Source organism: Schistocerca americana, chromosome X (genome assembly GCF_021461395.2).
Source record: "Schistocerca americana isolate TAMUIC-IGC-003095 chromosome X, iqSchAmer2.1, whole genome shotgun sequence".
NCBI lineage: Eukaryota > Metazoa > Arthropoda > Insecta > Orthoptera > Acrididae > Schistocerca > Schistocerca americana.
The window spans coordinates 651,797,766-651,821,718 of NC_060130.1; positions in this window are offsets into that span (position 1 = coordinate 651,797,766).

Consider the following 23,953-nt stretch of genomic DNA (forward strand, 5'->3'; position numbering starts at 1 on the left):
GAACGCGAAAACAGGAACACAACAATTACAGGTCACATCCATCGCAATTCCGCGATGAAAGAAATAATAACTGGACACGACAAGGCTATTCTTACAACGCATATCGTGAACAAAACAGACACCACCCATATGACAACCACTGGCAGAGTAATAGTTACAGAGAAAGATCGCATTTTCGCAGTAATGAATATGACAGAGATAACCATAGAAACAGACAATATGGGAACGAAAATAATTATTATCAAGGGAGACAGAATAACGTCAGACGCAACAGTTCAGCGCGCAGTTACGATTCCGGGAGAAATTCTCCACCACATGACCGACAAACAAGAAACTATGTAAACTATCGACAAAACGACAGACCTGAATTCCATCAGAACTGGCGGGATTCAAACAGAGCAGGGCACTCTCGACAAGGTGAATTTGTAGAAGTTAGGTCTCCTAATCCCAATAACGACGCACGCCAACGAAGAGACAGACAATGACTCGCACCGCAGGCAGCCACGTGCGCCGGCTGGCTCAGGGAAAAATTACATAGACGCTAACCTTGAGAACAATTTTAGCATTCTTTACCGATGTACCATATACCACATGATAATTCCACGGAAGCTGAAACTCTGCGTACTAGGAAGAGTAAAGGTTTACACCACATTTCACACGTAAAACCGTTTATTGAAAGATAATCTGCTTTTTAACTTTGTCTTTGCCATATAACTTTTCACTTCACATTTCTAGTATGCATTGTCAGACTTAAAAACTGTTACCATGCAACAATGTTTGAAGTTAAATATCCAATCAAGAACCAAGATAACTTATTTAAACAGAAATTACGAATGCATTGTTATAGTGAACAGACGTCACAGTGTTATTGTGTGTGTACATTCTTGCTTGTTAGTTGCACGATTAAGTAACGACTATAAGGCTTACATACTTAGAACATATGCTGGTACTGCTAATGAGATTTTAATGCAACATTTTGGTTTACTTGAGAATACATTCTGGATTTAAAGTACCTTCAGTGAGATACCAGATGACACAGTGGTTAGTTTATGTGACAGCTACACGATTTTATCACGACGCTACTGATGAGTGACGATTTACAATGTTGCTTTTGCAGTGTTTCTGTTTTATATCTGCACAGTTTTTCTGTATTATTCTGGAAAGTAAAACATGTTTTAGTAGTAACCTTTGTGGTATAGCTACAATGAGACAGCCTTTTCCATAGCACAACAATACGTTAGAGCACAGTCCTTTCTTCATCACGGCAATAAGCGTAATAACTAAGATATCTATACGCAAAGCATTTCACTTTTGTTTAGCATGAGGTAAGTACACTGACTTCTGCAGAACTTAGCTTTCGGAGGACGATAACTACGACACTTCCACAGAGATTATCTTACAACAAGACGCACAGTTTAGCGCTACAGTACACGTATTTGAGTGATTCATTTTATACTCAAAACATTTATTTTTGAAGATATTTGAAGTATAATGATACAAAGGTTTTCCGTGATACATTTCATTCCATTGCTGTAATCTGTAACACCTGAGGGTATTATTCATTAATCCTCAGGGGGGTACACGCTTACTTTGTGTACCATGTGTGTGGCAAGCACAAGTAGTCCTAGCTAATATGGTATTTGCTTATACAACTTTACACATCGGTACCATATTTCTCTAACACATAAATTACACAGCTATCTGATCATTTAACTGGAAGAGACAAACATTTATTTTACTACATCAGTGACAGATGTTTACGTAATTACACAGTTGAATAACTTCACACTTATGAAACTGTATTTTGTCTGTACTTTGTGAACTGTTCATATTTTTTTTTTTTGGAACCATTGTGGTACTACGAGAGCTTTTAATGATGTATTTGGTGTGGGATCATGTTTTTTAAAGTATGTTTGAGGTAGATGACACTTTTGACATGAGCAGAGAATTTTTTTAGGTTTTGAAATTATTGAAGGAAGCTACGACGATTTTGAGATTTGGCTGAGGTTTTATGATGTTATGATGACGATGTGTATTATGCTGTTGAGATATGTTTATGATCAATAAGATGATGCTACCGTATATGAGAAATTTGATTATGCTACGTATTTCTTATGATGAAATACTGAAGAAGTGTCGATGAATATTTATATGTGTAACAAGTTAAGGAATAATGAGTAGTGGTTAGGGACTCTAGTTGTGAAAAAGGATGTTGGAAACCGAGAATCGTTCTTTAAGAGCTATGAAATGTGTGTATAGGCGTGAATGTCTCACAATGCCGACGAAAATTTTTTGCACACTGTTATATTTACAGGATTTCGTTTCTACATATTTGTAACGCAAATTCTCGACCTGTGAAATTTTTATATGAGACTGTCACTGTAGCGGAAACTGCTGTCGTAAATACACTCCTGGAAATTGAAATAAGAACACCTTGAAATCATTGTCCCAGGAAGGGGAAACTTTATTGACACATTCCTGGGGTCAGATACATCACATGATCACACTGACAGAACCACAGGCACATAGACACAGGCAACAGAGCATGCACAATGTCGGCACTAGTACAGTGTATATCACCCTTTCGCAGCAATGCAGGCTGCTATTCTCCCATGGAGACGATCGTAGAGATGCTGGATGTAGTCCTGTGGAACGGCTTGCCATGCCATTTCCACCTGGCGCCTCAGTTGGACCAGCGTTCGTGCTGGACGTGCAGACCGCGTGAGACGATGCTTCATCCAGTCCCAAACATGCTCAATGGGGGACAGATCCGGAGATCTTGCTGGCCAGGGTAGTTGACTTACACCTTCTAGAGCACGTTGGGTGGCACGGGATACATGCGGACGTGCATTGTCCTGTTGGAACAGCAAGTTCCCTTGCCGGTCTAGGAATGGTAGAACGATGGGTTCGATGACGGTTTGGATGTACCGTGCACTATTCAGTGTCCCCTCGATGATCACCAGTGGTATACGGCCAGTGTAGGAGATCGCTCCCCACACCATGATGGCGGGTGTTGGCCCTGTGTGCCTCGGTCGTATGCAGTCCTGATTGTGGCGCTCACCTGCACGGCGCCAAACACGCATACGACCATCATTGGCACCAAGGCAGAAGCGACTCTCATCGCTGAAGACGACACGTCTCCATTCGTCCCTCCATTCACGCCTGTCGCGACACCACTGGAGGCGGGCTGCATGATGTTGGGGCGTGAGCGGAAGACGGCCTAACGGTGTGCGGGACCGTAGCCCAGCTTCATGGAGACGGTTGCGAATGGTCCTCGCCGATACCCCAGGAGCAACAGTGTCCCTAATTTGCTGGGAAGTGGCGGTGCGGTCCCCTACGGCACTGCGTAGGATCCTACGGTCTTGGCGTGCATCCGTGCGTCGCTGCGGTCCGGTTCCAGGTCGACGAGCACATGCACCTTCCGCCGACCACTGGCGACAACATCGATGTACTGTGGAGACCTCACGCCCCACGTGTTGAGCAATTCGGCGGTACGTCCACCCGGCCTCCCGCATGCCCACTATACACCCTCGCTCAAAGTCCGTCAACTGCACATACGGTTCACGTCCACGCTGTCGCAGCATGCTACCAGTGTTAAAGACTGCGATGGAGCTCCGTATGCCACGGCAAACTGGCTGACACTGACGGCGGCGGTGCACAAATGCTGCGCAGCTAGCGCCATTCGACGGCCAACACCGCGGTTCCTGGTGTGTCCGCTGTGCCGTGCGTGTGATCATTGCTTGTACAGCCCTCTCGCAGTGTCCGGAGCAAGTATGGTGGGTCTGACACACCGGTGTCAATGTGTTCTTTTTTCCATTTCCAGGAGTGTATTTCGTTAAGAAAGGTAAGTGACCTTGACGTAATGCGTTTTGGGCGCCCAGCTGAGAGGTAGTTGTCTGACAAAAGAAAGCCATTCGGTGGAGAAAAAAAAAAGAGGCCATTATCCTCACTATTGAAATTTCTTTGTCGAAAGCATAGCAAATACGAGACGCTCAAACTTGAAAACATATGATTACACTGTGGAGCTCTTAATTTATGATATTTACTAAAATGCCTAATGAAATGATGAGAAACATTTTACATCTATTGTCTTTCTAGTTGAGAGATTGCTCATTTTGTTTAATATTTGGTTTCCAGCTGTGTTGCAGCATTGGTTTTATAAAATAAACTTAAATGCATTTGCTAATGTGAACACTTTCTGTCAACAGATCTATTAAATAATTATTTTATGATCCACATTCTTCGAAAAAGGAGCTCTTGGAATGGAAAGAACAATAAGAAGGGACTAGTAACAGTAACTGCATACATAATTTTCTTTTCAAGTACATGGTAATATTTTTTTTTACAATAAGTTGTTGTGGTGCACCACTTTAATTACACAGACACTAAGATGCGGCATAGGTATTAAACATGGCCATTTTTACTGTAATATTTTTTCTGCTTGAGCTTTGTCATGTTTAGATATAAGTTATTGCATTTGCTGCTGCTGTTTGCCAGGCATAGTGCTACTAAATTTCACTTTACATTACTCTGTTAAGCCAGTTTTACTACTGATTTATTTTTCTTGTTTGCTGCTCATTGCCTTATGTTAGTTGTAATACTGCTGCTTGGTTTGCCAATTTGCAATTTTTTGTCCTTGTGGTTTGTGTTAATTTGTTATGTGCTGCTGCATTGCCTCGTCCGTTGGTATATATGTCTGAGCTCAGTAGATTTAAGTTAGCTTAAAAAAATTATAATTTAGTTAGAGGGGGTAGACTATATAAGAAACTAACTATGATGGATTGGAAGAAATGCATTGAGAAGTTTTACGAAAAAAGTACAGAAAGCAGGTACAGATAGCACTTTTTGAAATAATGAAGAACGAAAGGAGATCTCCAAGAAGTAAAGAAAGTTTTGTTTGCAAGATACTGCAGTAAAACAAACCCTGTCTTTCCTTTTGTATTATTCCACTATGTGTTTATGTACCCTTGCGTATTTGTCTTTTTCCTGTCTTTATGTGTTTGGCTGATGAGAGTTATGTTGTAGAAATTTTCTAATACTATGTTATTTTCTTTGTAAAGATGTTTAGACATTATTTATTCTGTTCTGTTTTATTTATCATGTGTGAAGTTGATGATTCGAAAGTTATTCTGATCTTTTATGTATGTACTCACGTCATAATTCCTGTAACACTGATGTATCTGTTTATTTCTATTCTTTTGTAAAGTCTGTACTACTACAAATGTTATCTGTATTGTCATGTTCTTTAATGATTTATTTTGTACCTTTCTAATTGTATTCTTATGTTATAAAATTGTAATTGACACCAGTTCATCAAATTAAGTAACTTGTAAGTTACATTTCACTGCACACGTTTCTGTTGGTCATAGTATATGGACAATATGTGAGATGTAGGGACAGTTAGTGTTTGCACATGTGTTAATAATTCAGCAAGGGACTGGATAACAGCATTGCTGATTCTAAGGACAATTCCAAAAACTTTGCGAGTGCACAAGTGGTGGTTATGGACCTGCTATATTGTCTGCAAGACTCTTCGGTGGTGATTGTGCACCTGCACAGTCGCAGCAGATGGCTGCTGGCCATCTCTACAAGGACTACAGTGGGTCTACACCTTTGATGATCCATCAATACCATTATTTCTATAAGGACTGCAGTGGGTCTGCACCTTTGGTGGCCCACCAATACCACAATCTCTACCAGGACTACAGTGGGTCTACTCTGTGATGACCTACCTACCAATATTCTTCAAAACTTCGAATGACTCTGATGTGGGTTTGCTCTGTTGTGACCCATTACCTGTCTGCATGTCAAGAGTCAGCATTGGCTTTCGGTTGGAAGGACAACACTACTTCTTCAAGACTGCATGGAAATCCACTACTTCCTTGTGCATTGTCTTTTACTGCTCAGACTTTGAGAAAAGAAACGGTAGTTTTACTGTGATGAATGATCAGCGCTGTCTTTATGAACTGTAAGAAAATTTTAGCTTTTGACCAACATTGTATCAATAAGTGTGTGCATTTGATATCTTTCTTACTGTAATTATGAAAAAATTTTTCAAATCTGTATTGGCCAGTGCCCAAAACAATTTGTAAAATTTTTTGTAGGGAGCATGGGGGCTATGTAAGTAGGCTGTTCAGGTTTTTATATTGGTAACGCCACGTAGCGCTCTGTATGAAAATCACTGGCTGTGCTGTGTGCAGTCTGTGGCTGGTTTGCATTTTTGTCGGCTATTTTAGTGTTGGGCAGCTGGATGTTAACAGCACATAGTGTTGCGCAGTTGGAGGTGAGCCGCCAGCAGTGGTGGATGTGGGGAAAGAAATGGCGGACTTTTGAAATTTGTAAGACTGGATGTCATGAACTGCTATATATATTATGACTTTTGATGATATTAAGGTAAATACATTGTTTGTTCTCTATTAAAATCTTTCATTTGCTAACTATCCCTATCAGTAGTTAGTGCCTTCCGTAGTTTGAATCTTTTATTTAGCTGGCAGTAGTGGCGCTCGCTGTATTGCAGTAGTTCGAGTAACCAAGATTTTTGTGAGGTAAGCTATTTGTGAAACGTATAGGTTAATGTTAGTCAAGGCCATTTTTCTGTAGGGATTTTTGAAAGTCAGATTGCGTTGCGCTAAAAATATTGTGTGTCAGTTTATGCACAGTCATGTATAATTTTTCTAAGGGGGCATTTCAATTCCCCCACGCGAACAAGTACCCTCCACATCACACTATATTCACCTGCAACTGGTGACTCATGTACAACCGTTCCACTGTGGCAACTGACTCCAACGGCGGAACCAGCGGCTGCAGATGCGGACCCAGAATACCACTACACTGGATCCTGGCAGGTGGAGGGCCCACGACGCAAACCCAGAAACAGTACGCAAACAAGCTAGCAACCACACTCGCTAGGCAGCCGAAAGGCGCTGCTGCCTACACCAATACCCACACTTCCGGTAAGGGGCACAACCACAACAACCAACATGACCCGGCCTGCAGTTAGCAACACCACAGAAACACAAACCGCAGCTACACCCGCACAACAAAAGACTGGTTGTTCCCCCAGTCGTAATACCTACGGGGACCTTAGTGTCCTCAACATAACATTCGCGAAAAGGCACACACCTTGTACGCTCCACACGAAGTACTCTGGGGATAGGACGTCACTGTACATGTTAACTAACAACGAATACAAAGATCTCTTTATCTTCGCCAAAGAAAAGGGGATCGAACACTACACGTACAGAACAGCTGAAGGACGAACACAGCAGTACGTGGTAAAGGGAGTGGACCCCAGTACCCCAAACACTACAGTACAAGCGGCACTCAAATTCCTGGGATTCGACTGTAAAAGTGCTTCCAGGTTGATGGGCTTCCGCTCTCACAGTCGTCTGCCACACTATCTGGTCGAGATGGCCGACACGGCCGCTTCCCTCGACCTTCTGCAGATAAAGAGCCTTCTGTGGATGGACGTAAGGGTAGAGCTATACGAACCACCACAAGTCCCCCAACAATGTAACAACTGTCAGCGATTCGGTCATTTGGCACTTCACTGTGGCCTGTCACCCCGTTGCCGCGGGTGCGCTGGCAAACACGCATCCAACCCCTGCACTGTAATCCACCAAAACATGCGCCGTTGCGCCAGCTGTGGTCAAGGCCATGCCGCCAACTACAGGGGCTGCGATGTGTAAACAAAGACGCAGAGGCGCAAAACTCAAAAATCGAAGCCACCCAACGCCATATCACGTCCAAGGCATGCACCAAACCCTGTTAGGGACAGAGTATCGTTCGCCATCGCTACACGCCCTGGAGGAGCGGAGCGGGCCGCGGAACCTCCGCGCCCAGCGCACGCACTAACACAACCGCTGCGACAACAACACAACCGTCTCAGCCAACATGCAACACCACAACCACACCCGTACCAACAGCAGTCCCCAAAAACAACACGACCCCACCTCCTGAAGCCACAGCCTGCGAATCCACACACAACATACAGGAAGCGCACCTATACACGGAGCCCCAGAACCAAGAACCCAGATAAAGCGTAGGCGACCACGAGGTAACAGGAGTGGGAACACATGTAAGCCACAACAAAGTACCCAACAACAACAGAACACTGAAATGCAGGCACACAGTCAGCAAGCCAGTGATACCAGCACACACACTACTCCACCCCTCACCACAACTGAAACACAGGCACTTCAAAATGCACCACACAACAGCAACACAAGCGCCAGCCCACACATAACGAAAACACCCGCACCAGCGGCCGCCAACACTACTACCGAGCCACAGGCCAACACACACAACACCAACATAACACTTGAGGGTTTATTGGCAACAATATTTCCCCAGCACACGTCCACTCAGATCTTAAACAAGATCACGGCGGCCGTCACCACACTCATCACACGGCTCATAGCTGCTCAGCCTGGGCAGTACTGGGCAGCCATACAAACAGCGCTCACCACACTGTTCACACCCCTACATGGATAACACGCCACAGCCGGCCCCCATCGCAAACAACCAGACACTGACACAGATCCTGTTCTGGAATGCAGACGGGATCAACAACAAAAGGACGGAATTTGCCGCGCTCATGGAGCGTAAGGATATCCTTATCGCACTACTGAGCGAAACTAAGCTCAAACCATGCAACCAACTAAACTTCACCGGCTTCTGCGCCTATCGTACCGACCGACCGGACGGCTCCGGTCACGGCGGAACAGCCATCATCATACGGAAAGACATAGAGCACACAAACATTGTGCTCCATGAACTTGAAAAACTAGAGGCAACCGCCATCAGGGTCAAGTTCAAAGGAGCTTACATTACACTGGTGTCAGTATACAACAGCCCTAAAAACATCAAAACACGCGACATCAGCGCAATACTCAACATGTCTCAAAGCGTAATCGCCGCTGGAGATCTTAACGCAAAACACCCGGACTGGAACTCACGAGCCAGCCAGGGTGGCCGGGGGGTTCTAGGCGCTACAGTCTGGAACCTCGTGACCGCTGCAGTCGCAGGTTCGAATCCTGCCTCGGGCATGGATGTGTGTGATGTCCATCGGCTAGTTAGGTTTAAGTAGTTCTAAGTTCTAGGGGACTGATGACCTCAGAAGTTAAGTCCCATAGTGCTCAGAGCCATTTGAACCATTTTTTTTTGGAACTCACGAATATGAAACTCCAATGGCAAGAAACTATACGAACACGCACTAGGACGAAACTACATCACACTAGCGCCGACCGAACCGACGCACATTCCCTACCGGAGGGGACACAGGCCAGACGTGTTAGACATGGCCCTCATCAAGGGCATAACAACGACACTCAACGTTGCCGTTGAAAACGATCTGCCCTCAAATCACCAACCCGTTATACTGTACATTGAAGAAACACTGCAGAACATGGAACAACGCAGGATGTTAGACTACAGGCGCGCGAATTGGACCCAGTTCAAGGAAACGCTTGACAGTCGCATCCCACCAACCCACGCGATTAACGAGACAGCCAAAATTGACGAGGCAGTCGAAACCCTCACCGGCGCCGTCCAGGACGCAATAGCCGACACCATACCAATCCACACGCCAAAACAACACAGTGCTGCCCTGCCCCAGGAAATCCTGGGCCTAATCTCAATGAGGAACCGCCTCAGGAGACACTGGCAGCGTACCAGGCGCCAGCACTTCAAACGGCACATTAACAGGCTCCAGGGTATAATCCGGGAAAAAATACAAACATTCAAGACACAACAGTGGGACCAAAAACTCGAAGGGCTAGACACCACGCGGCCTGGCGTGTGGCAGCTAGCCCGACACTTCACCAGGGAGAAACTGTACACCCCCACGTTACAAGGGCCAGACGGACCAGCATATTCTGCGGAAGAAAAAGCGGAACTGATGGCCATCAGACTCGCAGCGTCATTCACACCGAACCTGGATCCCTCAGACCCAGCGTTCACACTTGCTACCGATCAGGAGGTCACACGCATCCTGGCCAAACCAGCGCTCAACATCATCCGACAAGCTAGTACAGCTGAAGTCAAATGGGCCATCATGCATACCACCGCTAGGTAGGCCCCTGGTCACGATGGCATTCAAAACCGTGCCCTCCAGGAGTTCACGGACAAAGCAGTAGAGTACCTAACACACATCACGAATGCCATACTCAAACACCAACACTTCCCCGTCTTTTGGAAGACGGTCAAGGTCCTGATGTTCAGGAAGCCGGGAAAAGACCACTCCCTCCCACAAAATTACCGACCCATCAGTCTGCTGAGCGCGCTCAGCAAGATCGTTCAGAAGGTAATACTAAAACGGCTCACCAGGCACTGTATCACAAACGACACTCTGAGACCGGAGCAATTCGGTTTCAGGAATCACCACTCAACAACACAACAACTCCTCCGCGTCGTTGAATACATAACACACGGATACAACACAAACAAAGCAACTGGGGCGGTGTTCCTGGACATCGAAAAGGCTTTCGATTGTCTATGGCACAACGGCCTAATACGCAAACTCAGTGACGCAGTGTTCCCCGATGGGCTCGTACGTCTCATACACTCATATCTCACGGACAGGAGTTTCAACACCGACGTGCAGGGCAAACAATCGACACGACATGGTATCCAGGCAGGAGTACCCCAAGGAAGCATCCTAGGGCCCTTACTGTTTAACCTCTACATTAGCGACCTCCCAGCTACACACAACACAACGGTGGCAATCTAAGCGGATGATAGCGCCATCCTTGCGCAAGACTGGAAGCCGTCTAACATTAACTCACGACTACAGACTGCACTCAGAAAGGCAGAGCCTTGGCTGGTGAAATGGCGTGTTAGAGTAAACGTCGACAAGTGCAAAGCCGTTCTGTTCACTAGAAGACCGAAGCTACTGCGCAAACATCAGCACTGCAACCCAATAACACTACATGCACACCCAATACGTTTCCGCGAGAAGGTCAAATATCTCGGTGTCTGGCTGGACCGGAAACTACTCTGGGGGGGACCACATTCAACAAGTGACCAACAAAGCAAACGCGAGTCTCAAACACCTCTACCCTATGCTTAACAGGCGTAGCACACTGAATAGGAGGGTGTCTAGGTCCATGTATATGACACTTATTCGACCCCTGATGACGTACACAGCCCCTGTCCGGGGAAACGCTGCGCCCACTCGACTGCGCCGTCTTCAGCTCATACAGAACAAAGTACTCAAAATCATAAGCAACGCTCCGCGCTACACACGCATCGCGGACCTTCACCGGGAATATCGGCTAGATATCATCTTGCAGGTATTCCAGAAACTCTCCACACGACTGTACAATAACACGAGACACTCGCGCGACCTGATTATCCTTTCTCTGGGTGACTACGACCACAACCATAGATGGAAGCATAACAGACCAAAGACACTATTGGCTAGGAACTAAACATCTATGGTCCATAGCACGCTAACACGACAGTACTGGCGAGCCCCTGCAACACAGCTACTACTGGTAACCCCAGATGCTCGACCCGCCGAAAAACAGGCAACCGCAGGGAAACCGTACTGTACACAGCACGCAAACCAGCCACACACACCCCCTACACTGTCTGCGAGCCGATCTATGACCGATCGCCCACTAATGTATAACGACCTTGAACTGTTGCAGGGACGCAGCAACTGCAGCAAGCCCCGCGACGAGCTTCCGCAACAAGGGTAACGATGCACGATACCTCGCACTAACATAACCACACCCTGCATCCACTGTCGCAGATAGCAAGCCGCTACTGCCCTTACTACCCGTCCTACTGTCGCAGAAGATTTTTCCCTTGGCGCTTGCCTTGGCACTCTTTTTCCCTCTGCCCTACCCTTCGATCGCTTTCGTCCACTTTCTATCTCCTGATGGATCATGTTAATGAGTAATCTTACCCAGACGCATGGATGACATCACAGCCCGCATCCTGTGGCTCCTGATTCAAAAACTAACATGTTATACGGAGGTGACAGTAGAACTTTTGGTTTGGTCACCACGTTGGTGTGGGTGTGGATGGGCCCCATCCTTTAGCAGTCGCCCTCATTCTATCATCAACCACAGTAGTGTGAGGGCGAGTGTCCTGCTCTCGCTCGCATGCGTTAATTTCCAGTTTGCTCCTTTTTTGCCTGGTGTTACCAGTACATAAATGTACGTTACCAGTATGTAGATGTAGATGTAGTTTGGGTGAAAAATGAAACGATCAGCAGCATCAAGCACCGTCAGTAGTGTTAGTGGCGGCAAACGGCAGAGACCTTTAGACCATGATTGGGAATTATCTGGTAAGTATAGATTCAAATCGGTAACTGTAAGTTTTCTCTTAAACTAAGTATTTCGTCGTATTGAATTCATTTCTTCTTGCTGTTTCAGCACATATCCACCAACACGAAAGCGTGGATGAAATGAATGCTGTAGTGCAACAGCAGAGACAGTGTCAGCAGCTGCTGCATCGGCAGCATTGCAAGTATATATTCCATCTTTGCAGACTGGTGTGACCAGCGAGTCTGTAGATGATTTGGAGGGTTTAAAATCGATAACTGTAACTTTTTTTTCATGAAGTATTTCGTATTGAATACAGGTCTTATTGTTTTAGCGTATATCTAGAGGGTAACTGAAGAGCCCGAGAGGCAACAGCTGCAGCAACAGCAGCAGCAATGGCAGCAACAGTGGCAGCAGCTGCATCAGCAGCAACAGCAACAACGGTGGCTGCAGCTGCACCAGCAGCAATACCAACAGCAATGGCAGCAGCAGCAGTATCATCGTAAGTAGTACATATATCTTTCACTGTACACATAATGTACTACGGCGAACGAGTCTGAGGTTGTTGTTAATGATTTCGAGGGACCAAAACTCATAAATGTTACTTTTTCACTAAGAATTTCGTTGCAGTATATGTAGTTTCTTTCTAAAAAATTTCATCGTTTACGTAATATTTTGTTGTTGTTGAAGATTATATCGAGGATCAAAAACAATAAAACGATATTTCTTTTCTTTTCACTAAGAATTTCATATTGTTTCAGTATATATACATATATTAACTTTTTTTCATCTCCATAGTACTGTGTATACGTAATTAAATTTCATCATAGATGTAACATGGTGTATATTCTTTATTGTTGTGGATGATTTCGTGGCAGACAAAGAAGCGGGACAGGGAATGTTTATCTGTCTTTGTTATTAGATCATTATTGTTGCAGGCGATTATCAGTGTGATTAATCGATGGGCCATCCCCGATTCAGAAGAGGGCAAATGCCACACTGCGTGGAGGAGGTGGAGTAAGACCTTCGTCGTCATGAGGAGATGAGGGAGATGCCAAGAAGCCCGAGCGAAATAGGTAATACATACTCACGCTGCTTACAAATAATCAGTGTTCTTTCTTTCCTCGAAGCAAGCAATGTCTAGAACGTTGTACTTATTTTTCTTTGTCGTTATTCTACAGCGGTCGCGTCTGCGGGACAATTCATGCAATACGGCTCGGGTACCGAGGGGCGGCAAAGCCCGTAACATCGAGGCGAAGTCTTGCGCAGCATGCTTCGCCAGCAAGGGCGCCGCTAGTGGCTGCATAAGAAACTGCAGCCGGCACCACCACTGCCTCCGCCGCCACCCTCGCCACCGCCCCAGCACCACTATGGCGTCCACGAACCGCCCTCCCGCCGGCAAGTGGGTCAGGGCTGCAGCAACCAGGCTGCTCGCACTGGCGCGACTCCGCAGTGTCTCCTCCGTCCTCCTCCGCCATCACGTCCTCCCCGATTTCACGAGGTACAGCACGTACCCCTCAACACATCACTACAAGCAGCTTCGTCACTTAGTTGTTGTTATAGTACTAGTAATAGATGTGATCCTGTGGCTAGCTGCCATTCCCTCTCCTTTTAGTGAAGAACGTCATGGTAGTGACCCCATGCCGCAGTTAGAACACTGGGTGATTGCAGACGCCTTTGAGGAGCGAATCTTGTTCACAAGGATCGAGAATCCGGAAGGAGGGCACTGCGACACTGTCGGGTCTCTAAGGGCGTGCCTTCCTGTTGTGGAAATGGAGCTGCTCAAGGTAGTCAGTGATCCCTGATATCCTGCCATTAAATGCAGTACAGTCCTCTGCGTACTGTCGCACCCCTGTAAAGCTGCCCCTGGCTCAAGTCTTCATTATCTTTGGAGGGGAAAATGGCATGATAACACGGAGCACATCAATCGCCGAATGGTATCACGAATCCACCTTGAGTGCTATAATTTACCGGTTTCCCAAGATGGAAGTCAGGGTCCAGCTCTATAGAGCTACCTAACGATATACCTAATAAGAGGGCATCTATTAATGTCGAAAATAAAACCGACCAAGCTCGTTTTGCATGTTCAGTCCTGGCTTGTGAGAGAAATTACGAGAAAAATCCGCAGTGCACAACTCAGTATCATAGACATCTTGACATACATAAGTGTTATAACAAAGACATGTCCCAACTTCTGTTCTGCCAATTAAACTAGAAGTGTAAAAACCATATTTGCTTAAGTTTCTTCCTCAGACACTTTATCAGCACAGCATCTAGTAGACTGCGCTTCCAGGGACCTGGTATGTGTTATTATGCCTATTGAGGAAAACAGATTCATAAAGTATAAAAATACCCACCACCATGAGTGATGCCCGTTTGTAGTGTAGGCCGACTTTGAATGCCTCCTCGCTCATGTGACCCACTCCGAAGGTGACCCTGCAGCCTCACATACACCTTTACAAAAAAGCACGTAGCATACCAAATTGTATCGCCCTATAATTCGAGTAATAACCACTACAAATCTTATGTTGGGGTTAATCCTGCGGTTTGGCTGCTCACTGAGCTCGAAAAAATTTCGTGGGAGGTTGATAAGCTCTACAGCGACAACGTTCTCATCACCAATCGAAGAAGAATGAAGACTTGTGCTATAACGCGGTTGACTGTCATATTTGTAGGTTGCTGTTAGATAAAAAAACAGAAACTCCTCGTAAGGACCACTGTCATCTTAAGGGAAAGTTCCAGCTACCAAGGCACATGCACGTTTTCTTCCATAGTTTAAGTGGAATCGACGCTCACCTTCTAGGTGAGCACTTGGCTGATTTCGGCTGGGAGAAAAATCAGGTCGGTATCCTAGCTGATAGCGTCAGGAAATAGGTTTCATTCTCCAAACGAATGACGCCATACGCTCTGCTTCCTTGATAAGTGCGTTTTATACAGGCATCACCCCACAAACTCGTTGAAACTCTACCCTGGGAGGATATGCATATCACTCGAGCTGCATTTCCTGGCTAGGAAAAGTTTGAACTTGTGACTAGGAAGGGAGTTTTCCCATACCAGTATGTGAATAGTATGGCGAAACTCAGGCTATGCGACATAACTGCATTCTCCAGCAACCTTACAGGCGATGCCATAAAGGATGCAGAGTATGACCATGCCGTGGATGTCTCGCGGGAATTCAGCATCTCCACTTTAGTACAGTACACATGGATTTACATGGAAACAGATGTGTGCTTGCTTGCATACGTTTTCGAGAAATTCTGGAGTCTATGCATGACCACATATTCTCTGGATACCGCCTTTTATTACACGGCACCTGGGTTGTCTTGGGATGCAATGGTCAAGAAAACAAAGTGCAGCATCGAATTATTGACTGATGCTGACATCTTCTTTTCTTTGAGCAAGGGATCCATGGGGGACGTCGCCAATGTATCCATAGGTGTGCGAAGGCAAATAACCCATGGATGGGTGGCAGGTTCAAAGCATCCCTTGATGCAAGTTACATAATGTACTTGAATATAAAAACTCATATGGGCATGGCATGCAACAATCACTACCGATCGTTAAGTTTCAATGGGTGCCCAAAGACGAATGCAAGGGATAAGGGATTTGTTATAAGAATCATGGGGGGGGGGGTATCGTGGCTGATTCTGATGTAGGGTGTGTGGTGGAGGCAGAACGCCCATACCCCACTAGTTTGCATGATGCACTCTTCGATTTGGCACTGTCCAGAGCAACTAATTCTGCAAGAAGGCTCCCCCACTCCCCCTCCCCCCCCCCCCCAGAACTGTGATGACAATGCTGGGGAATAAGCAGAGATACATTATTCATTACCGTAATCTCCATCAGTGTCTCAACTTGGGGAGGAGCTGATCAGAATCATCCGGCCTATCTCGTTCAAGCACTCCCCATGGTTGAAGGAGTATATTGATTTGAATAAGAGATAGAGTTTGTGCGACATGTGACTTTGAGAAATATTTTAATGAATAATTCAATTTTCGGTGAAGCAATGGCGAATTTGAGGGAACGACGTGAATGTTTGAACAGAACTGAATAGATAGACGTTTCAGCGTAATAAAATGCATTGCCAGACCAAATTATAAGCGGGTCACCATATTCAGTGAGAGCTCTGTTGGTGTGGAGATGACGAAGACGGCAGTAGAGTTTATGAAACCTATTTATGTGAGGGTGTGCACACTAGACCTATCCAAACTCCACATGCACCGCTTTCATTATGAGTTTATGAATACTCATTTTGCAGTCCTAAATTGCTTTATATAGATACAGATAGCTTCATCTGTTGTAATCTATATGAAGCAATGAGGTATCACAACAATGAATTCGACACGTCCTCATACGTGACTGATAACTCTTATGGCATTGTTCCACAGAACAAGAAGGTTATCGGCCTTGTGAAAGACGATGCGAGTGGATTGCCTATTGTTGAGTTTGTAGGTCTGTGGTCAAAAATGTATGCATATCGCATTTTGGAAGGTACCACCCAGAGCAGGATACGGGTGTGCGTCATATGGCATCGAGATAACTCTCTATCAAAGACTATTTGTGGCGCCTTTACAGCAGTGTTTGCAGTGCTGCACTGCAGCCGCTACATATGGTACGGCAAACTAGTATTTGATTGAGACAACACGAAGTAAACACTGTGCTGCAGTCTAAAATCAGCCTGTGGACTCGCGACGATAAAAGGATCATTTGTGATGATAGGATTGAAACTCTCCCGTACTCACGCAACTCACTTGCAGCGAGAGAAGGGGCGAGGGAATGTGACTAAGTGAGAATGAGTGAGAGAATGAGTGAGAGAGAGAGAGTCTGCAGAGTAGTAATATATGACCCTTTCATCATGATGTAAGTATTTGTGTGTGTGTGTGTGTGTGTGTGTGTGTGTGTGTGTGTAAATATTTATGTGTACTATGTACATGTGTATATACACATGTAGACCAAGTGTGGAAAAAAAGATAAAAAGGAAAAAAAAGTATACAGATATATGCACACCATGTGTGTGAAAAAAATTGAAAACAGCATAAACAAAAATACTTTTATTTATTTAAAAAAACCTTAAACAGAAAAGATCTTGTATATTTATTTATTTGTACACTACAAATATGTATTTTGTTAATATATATCGACACGATATGTGTCTTGTAAATAGAATAGTTTTTAAGTTTTTCACCTGCCAGTAGCCATCCAAGTCAGAATAGTTTATAAATTTATATGTATCTACATAGCTCACAGTCCATCAGAATTATTATTATTGTAAAAACCTTTGCAGTTGGGGCTGTTGAAATTAGTTTCCAGGTGTACACAATCCATCAGAATTATGGTAAAAGCTATGCTACTGGGACTGTGGAATTTAGTTGTAATAAAAGTATCTCCACATTAGTTTTTAGCGTAGATTTGTATATCTGGAAAAATTGTTAACATTCTCATCCAGTGCTACTGAGAAAAAATGTAAGAAAAATATTCACCGCCAGTGTTACTGTTGTAGCGTGTAAGTTAAAACTATCTCTGAATTGGAATAGCAGAATTAAATTGTACCTCAACAACAATATTGTAATCTCAAGAAGTGAATTTCAATCTCAAGAACTGACTGTATTTGTGTGAACTGAATAAAAAAAGAATTCGTTACAATATATCTTAGTTGTTGTTGTTTATAAAGAACCTATCCCCTATTGCATTATATATGTACATATAAAGGCTGTGCGTGATACAAGTAAGTTTTTCTGAAGATGAGTGCTATTAAGGAGCTGAAGTTTAAGACAGAAATAACAAAATATATAGAAAGGTTGTATGGAATTATGCCTATCGTACAGCACAAATTGGGTTATGCAAGCAGGAGGCACGTGAGCACGTCTGCTTCCAAAGACATATAGCATTCATGTCGAAAATTATATGTACGAGAACCACAGACATAGTATCTGGACGAAACTGTATACTATCAAAGTGGGAACAGGGTGAAGAATAATCATACACATATTATGAGGTGAAAATACATTTATTTCTCAAAGTAATTTTACTTTTTTATAAGCAGGTATAACTGCAACTGTATTTTCACATATCTTCTTCTTCTTGAGTCGATGGAGAGCAGGACACCCGTAGAATTCCAGGTCTTGAATAGCAACAAACTTGAAGATTCGACGCATCCATGAGATCTTGTCTTTCCCATTCACAAAGATGATAATATCAGTGTGGTCGAATAATCGAAGAGTCGTCACCATACCTTTATAGGGTATGCCAGGATCATCCCAGTGAATTCCATGGTAGAAACGTGTTGCCACTTCACACTCTTCCGTGTTTTAGCACACTTCACATTCTTCAAAGACCTCAGTGATGCAATGCTTGTGATGCAGTGTTTGCTGGGAATGTCTCAGTTGTGCCAGTATGTTCCGTTATGCCATAACCGAGCGAGGTGGCGCAGTCGTTAGCACACTGGACTCGCATTCGGGAGGACGACGGTTCAATCCCGCGTCCGGCCATCCTGATTTAGGTTTTCCGTGATTTCCCTAAATCGCTCCAGGCAAATGCTGGGATGGTTCCTCTGAAAGGGCACGGCCGACTTCCTTCCCTGTCCTTCCCTAATCCGATGAGACCGATGACCTCGCTGTTTGATCTCTTCCCCCAAAAAACCAACCAACCGTTATGCCATATCTTTGAATATGAAATGTCTACACTCATCATAAAGTAAAGAAATAAGTCATTAAAAAGCAGCAGCACCTTAATTTGCTACAGAAAAGACATTGTTATTGTTAATCTTTTCAGCTATACACCCAATAGAATTCATCTCAATTGCTTGTGGTCCATGAATCTCACACCACACAGGACTCATCTCTTTTAAGGGGGGATGTAACGGGAAATGTAAACTTTTATTTAAAAAATCATTACAGCCATATTTATTAATGCACAAATCTAAAATTTTATGTAAAGAAAAAGAGCTGTGTTTTAATGGAAAAATATAACAAATTATGCAGGATTAATGTGTTACCAGAAACTTGAATTTTTAATTTTTTATTGACTTTTCTATAAAGAGCCATAACTCAAATTCTAATCATTCAATTAATCTGAAAATTTCATTGTAGTATCCTGAGAAGGTTATAAGACCACTGAACTACAGTTATTAATTTATGGTACAAATTGTATCATTAACAGAGTTTTCAATTATGCACATCCAAAATTAATTTTTTTGGTACATACAATCATCTAAGAATCAGAATTTAATTGCAGGATTTCGTATTTTTTAGTTCCAGGAAGACAGCAACACGTTGCGAACAGTTCCTGAAAATTTCATAGCCTTAGCAGATATACTTTTTGAGAAAAGGCTTCTAATAACACAAAAAATGTAAAACAGAGAAAATGAGATTCAAAGATTTTCTTCTCTTACTGTAATAAGCTTACCTCAATTTTAAAATCCTTCATACTGATGCTCCTCATCCTCCAGGTTTCTCTTCTCTCCTCTTCGAATCTGAGTGGCCTGTATTTGCAGGTAGGACACTGATCTGTTAGTTTCTTGACCCTGCTCTCGTCGATGGTGTAAAATGCTTTTGTTGTAGACTCACCAGGATCTATACCAACTCTCTTCAGCACTTCAATTCTGCGATTATTTCCGTTATTGTAACATAAAACTGCACCATAGACACCTATTTTGAGTACTTCAAGTTCACAGAATGTCATTGTTGAGCATCTAATCCAAATTAAATTATTGAGGCTTTCATTTGCATTCTGTGTCTTTCCATGAAGGCACTTCCTCAGTAAGTCAGGGTTTGCAAGAAACCTGAATGTGGGCTTAATTGCGTTCATAACAGGTTCTGGTAATGAGTGTTTATGTGAATACATCTCATTTCTGTTGCTGGACATACGCCTATCGTCTTTCGGACTCTGATTGTACATTGGTGTTCGATCAGTGGATAGTTTATGAAAGAAAATTGCCTACACAGCACGACTCATTGCCTCTAAGTTATGTGTGTTTTTCCTGATAGCTCTCCCATAAAATAAGCGAAGAGAATCAATTTCTTTCAGGTAAGCCTGCCTTTTCCTTCTAGTGGTTTTCCATCCTCAAGTACTTCATCTTTCTTATCTTTCAGCAAGCGACGAAGCCTACCACCAAGTCTCTTTTGGATGTGGCAAACTCATTCCAACTTTTCTATTGTTGTGTTGTACGGATTTTTATGTGTTACAGTTTTGAACGAAGAGGAGTCCCCATCACCAAGGTTTTTAGTATATCTAACACCATACTGGTTCTCAGATCGGAAGAACATCCTCACAACTGCACTAGCCTCCATGCCCCCACCTGAGCCACTATAAAATTTTAGAGCATGCTATTGCATACTTTTCTTGCCACAGTTTCTCACTGTCTTCATTGTTGGACATTTTCCTTGTTGCACACTGGTGGCAGTATTTAGACATAGTTTCTACAACATTGCCTGAGTCAATACCAATAACAGATGCAACTCAATACAGAGATGTGTGACCCCTTTTCATCCAGGTCCCATCTACAGACACACACAGGCCAGTAATATTTGTAGGAGATTCACTGTCATGAATATCTACCCCAGAATCTATTTCTTTTTTGTTTATTTCCACTAATTTCTCCACTGCTTTCTTCATAGAAACTTTGGCACTATCGCATACAGCATCAGACATTTTTTTTATTTATCTTTTCAAACCTACCACAAGGTGGAGGCATGTTCAGAAAACCACACAATAAATTACCTCCTTCGCTGCCCTGTCCAAGGTATCTCAGAGCATATGCTAACCTAAAATTACTTTCGTAGGTACCAGCGTCAGATTTTTTGGAGGAGGAAAGCGAAAATTCATAGCCACACGAATTAAAAATTAATTTTAAATCACAGCCTATTCCCACTCTTCTTTCTTCAACAACAATCACGCATTCCGTATTTTTACAGCTAACACATGAACACGAAAACTTTATAGTCTGGCAAAGGAAATCTAAATCAATAAGTCTGAATCCACTGGAATCCATATCAACATCATTCACGCACCTGTACAATTCTCCTGTCCCAAGTTTCAGTGCTGAAGCTGAGAGCTTATGTTCTTCATTTCGAGCTGCTTCCTCTTTTTTGTTGGTAAACCGATTTCCATGAAACCTCCGTTTCCTAAACACAATTTTTCCATCACCTATGATGCATAAATCTTGATTTCCGCGGAAAGCTTTGCGAATTCAACCTTCCACCTACTAATATGTGTCAGTTTTGTCAAGACGTAAATAAACCACATGCAGGAAAGTTTTCAGGCAAAGACATATATGTCAGCCAGAGATATAGATGTCAGCCAAAGATATCAAAAGAAAACAGCCTTCACACTGACAAAAATTCCGCTGAAGCAAGCAGTTTCCCAAATGTCGGAAAAGGTGGGAGTGGCCGCCAGTGCAGAGTTAATCAGTTTAACAATTTAGAGGCATTTCTAAAGCTGCTATTACGATAAAATTCACGCAAAACACAGATTAAACTGTGTAGATCAAGAAAATAATGTTTTTGGACCAAATTCCATTACATCCCCCATTCAGCACGTCAGATGGCAAATAAAATCTGGAACTTAAAAATGTACTTAAACTTCAGCAGTTCTGCAGTTTCTCCACCCATCTGCTTGGCCCTGAAAATTAACCCCGAAAGGACGATAGCTATGCTTCGAATGCACTGACACAAACCACGACTTGGCGGTCAGATTATACTTGTATACATAAGATGCCACTGTGTGTAGGCTGAATTAACAAGTATCAAAAATACGCAAAGGTTTCGTGGAAGTGGTGAAATTGATAAAATAAAAAAGAGAAAGTCTGACTATCATTTCATACATCACCAGTTCCAATCACGATGTCAGATAATAATAGGTTTGAATTATTTAATGAAATCTCTCATCAAAAACACAACACTTCTGTTACACACGCAAACTACTGTGCAGTGTCATTCCTTTTTTATTTTGAGTAGTTCTAAACTGTGTGAAGCAAATTGTTTAAAGGCCTATAATAACGATTTACTTTATATTCCCTGTGGCACATCCTCTGAAGCACCATTTGTAACATCTTCAAGATGTGATACTCCACACCAGATTTAATAACTCTTGAAGCGCTTCATTAAGTGTACCGCAAGAAAAGTGCACCGGGAAGGCTGGGGCTGTTTATAGAGTCCATGGCGGAATGAAATATCTCATGCAAGTTCCTATGTCATCTGCAAAGCAAACTAGAGCTCTCTCTCTCTTTGTATGCAACGATCTTTTTTTAAAGTGTATTTCGAGTCAGCCTGCTACTAGTTTCGTGACATCCTTAATTTGTGTGAGTAAGATAGCTATTACATCCGCCTTATATCCCCGACATCACGATTACGTGACCAGAAATTAATTATTTATTAACTTCAGCAGTATTTATGGATCGATTCCCTGTCAGGTATTTGCTTTGGAATGAAGGCATCTCGCATTTGTCGGTATTCCGCAGGGGTTTACCGGGTAATCGCTGCTTTGTTTGTAGTTCGATTCGACCACGACCGATGGCGCGTGGCGGCGCGTGCAGTCCCAGCAGTGGCACGATACAGGAAGAGAGAGAGCCCTTGTTTCGACAGGAATTACTCTGGTATCAAGTATCAAAGAGTTGCCGCTACCTGATGCTTTCGTTCGAGGAACAGCGTAACATCCGGTCTGTCAGTCGTGGTGCCCGAGCGGACATTCTTGGACACCGGTGCGTGGCGTCACCGCTGAGGGTCGCGTTGGTTTGCGGGTCCCCGTGGGAGTTGCGCGTACTGTGGCGCGAGCTGGCGTTCTCTGTGGGCTAGTGGACGGTTGATGGTGGACGACGTGTGCTTCGCGATCGACAGATTTTTTAACACTGCAATTACGTCTGATGGGTGGTTCACCCTGGTATTCCTTGTGCGATCGGAAAAAAAGTGTGTGAAATCTTATGGGACTTAACTGCTAACGTCATCAGTTCCTAAGCTTACACACTACGTAACCTAAATTATCCTAAAGACGAACACACACACCCATGCCCGAGGGAGGACTCGAACCTCCACCGGGATCAGCCGCACAGTCCATGACTGCAGCGCCTAAGACCGCTTGGCTAATCCCATGCGGCAGGCAGGGGGCAGTGGGAGGAGAGGGTCGGGGGATTTACCGGAGGGGGAGGGATTAATTAATTTCGAAATTTGTGGTAAGTGCTATGGGATCAAACTACTGAGGTCAAGGGTCCCAAGGCTTACACTCTACTTAATCTAACTTAAACTAACATACGCTAAGGACAGCGCATACACACCCATGCCCAAGGGAGGACTCGAACCCACGACGGGGGTAGCCACGCGAACCGTGGCAAGGCGCCTGAGACCGCACGGCTACATTGCGCGGCGGTTAATTAATTGATCATTTTAATTAAGTAGTCAATGAAATTGGTAGAGTGGGAAGGGCCTATTCGAATTACCTGAGGAATCTCGTAAATACCGAAAGTGGCATAACTGAGCTATTCCCCATCAATTTTTTCCAATCAGTTTAATTAACTAGTCAATTAATTTGATATGAGAAGCGGTGCTGTATTTCCGAGAGGCTCAGAGACGTAGGAATGACATTTGAAAAAAACTTAACCGAACAATACGTTAAGGACATGTCAATCAAAAGGATGGATTATCCCCAGGAGGTCATAATCCTCTTAGCAGAACAATAGGTTAACGACCTGT